Source organism: Teleopsis dalmanni, chromosome X (assembly GCF_002237135.1).
Source record: "Teleopsis dalmanni isolate 2A chromosome X, ASM223713v2, whole genome shotgun sequence".
Classification (NCBI taxonomy): Eukaryota; Metazoa; Arthropoda; class Insecta; order Diptera; family Diopsidae; genus Teleopsis; species Teleopsis dalmanni.
This window is the reverse complement of record NC_051848.1, coordinates 23,849,519-23,852,210: the sequence shown is the minus strand read 5'-3', so window position 1 is coordinate 23,852,210 and position 2,692 is coordinate 23,849,519.

Genomic DNA, 2,692 nt, shown 5'->3' with positions numbered 1-2,692 from the left:
ACCTGGGTCAGGTATTAAAATTAAATTGCCATTTCCTGCACCAGTGGCCAATGCTGACTTAAGTACTCGTATTTTTAAAAATCAGAATAAACTTTTTCATTTCTCAAATGCTTCCATTTTTTTTATCTGCAAATTGTTAATTGTGTTCTTGACATGCACAAGGATTGGTACGTGTATTCGTAGGCAATTTATACAAAAAGCTCTCTGTAGGATTATGCAGAAGAAAATCTATTTTTAATCTAGACAATTTCACATAAAATCACGTAAATTTGCTATTTTCAAATAAGCTGCTAAGCAAGACGCAAGAAGAAAGATTACTATAGTCCATAAGAAGATGCTAGGAGGATCATGTATTTTCGGTTCATATTTCAATATTTTGCACTTCAAGTGCAAACCTGTACAGAATCCTTCATAGAGCAGTGTATGAATATGCTGGATGTAATATATATGGTACATGTATAGCTAGAGAAACTTTAGTTAAACAGTTTGAGAATTTGTTTAACTAATTTAAATGAATTTTTAAATAGACATAGAACATTGTCAAGACAGAAAGTCTCAATGCTTTAATATTACCAGCGATGAATACCACTTCATGACTAAGTTTAGAAAATAAATACATCGTAATAAGAACACTAGATTATGTCAAGTTGTAGCAATGATCCTATGAACACAGTTAGGTCTATTGTGTTGTCATATAAAACTCAAAGCGCTTAAAACTTCTGGAACAACTAACGAGTAAATTAGAAATAGAAATAAGAGTAGAACTATAAGTGAAAATAGATGTGAAAATAGAAGTAAATATAGAAATAAAAGTGGGTATAAAAATAGAAATATCAGTTGAAGTAGAACCAGAAGAAAAAGTAAAAAAAGTATAAGTAGAAAAAAAATCTACAGAAAAGTAGAAGTAAGTTAAGAAGAAGTACGAGGATCATTATTTATATTTTGAGTCTTGGCATAACTGATTGTTGTCAGGTGGGATCTCACATTTTCATACGAAAGTTTGACGTTATTAAACATAACCTACCTTAGACCTACCTTGTGTCAAAAGAACGTTATTTGTGCTACTCATATTTGCAGTGTTTTGTAAATTGAGTGTTAGCGAAAAAATGAGATTAACGACTTTCGAAGTGGATAATCAAGAGAAGAGTGCATCGAACAACTTACTTTCACATTTCGCAATGAAGCTCCACTATGAAGATACTTTGTCACTGTGAAACACTGGTAGAATAATTTTAATCGTGACCGCAGCTCGTTCACTAACCTTACTGAAATTTGTGAAAGTCGTTCAAAATCATTTGTGCCAGAAAACATTGATGCTGATGCAAAACCTGATACGAGTAATGAAAGATCATCATGCGACATATTGTGAAATGAAGAGAACCTCAAACTACTATGCATTAGTTTCACCAGCACTTCAAAACAGATGGTAACTTGTTTTTTGGGAAAACTGGTCATGTAGCAACTATACGGACACCATTACAGGAATATAAAGCGGTCAATTCCGAATGGTATATAACCATTCGTTTACCGGAAGCTATCAGTGAAATATTTTTTGAACATTCAAGAAATCGAATTGATGGGTCATCCGCCGTACAATCTTATTTTGGCACCCAATGACTTCTTCTTGTTATCGAAAGTCAAGAATAAATTGCGTGGACAACGAGTTTTGTTGTCTAACGTCGGAAGAAGCAGTTGTTGCATTTACGAGTAAGAAGCATGGTCTTGAGGTGCCTGAAGAAGATTGGAGAGAATGTTTTGACAAATATTTCGAACACATGTAAAAGTGCATTAATCATACGAAGAAAGGAGAATACTCCGAGAAACAATTAAGCAATTTTCAACGACAAGTTTGAATATTTTCATCACTAAGACTAAAATATAAATAGTGACCCTATTAGTAGTAGTATTAGCAGTGACGACGCGTGCCCTATCTGGAAGGGTGTGCGGCCCTTCTTTAATGTTGTTTTTACATGTACCAATTATATTAAAATATATGAGATCTTTTATTAATAATAACTATATTATATAAGGCAATAATATAGTCGCAATATTATATTAACAATTCATTAACAAAAGAACATATTAAACAAATTAAATTAATAATTTATATATAAATTTAATATTATATCAATATGGAAGAAACAAAACTTTTCATATACTTGTAACATCAAACCAACTTTTTTCAAACAAAAGAGTTTTAACTCAGAACCATACATGTTTATCCAGTGATCAAACAAAATCAAACCCACTTGCAACGTACAAATGTGCGCACAAGTACTCCGCACAGTAAGAACAGAAATTCGTGGGTGCTACTGTTAAAAGGGGAGAGACGAAATGTGATAGAAATGTATGCTGAGATGAGCTGCAAACTTCAGCCGCTCACGCAACCACTTTGGCAAATCATCATGTTGGATTCGTATGCATGCAGTTGATATTCGAATACAACAAAAATTTACTCTCATACAATTCCCACTATATAAATCTCTATCTCTGATATTACGAATGGGAGCACACGCACATTATTTTGTTCATATGCAACGTATGAATATGCGGCCAACTTCTTTGCACACAAAGGGGAGAGACGAAATAAAATAGAAATGTTCTGTGATTTGAGCTGCAAATATATGAGCACAACTAACAAGTATAGCAGCTAACAGAAGCAAATTGATTGAGTTTTCATAGACAATTATAT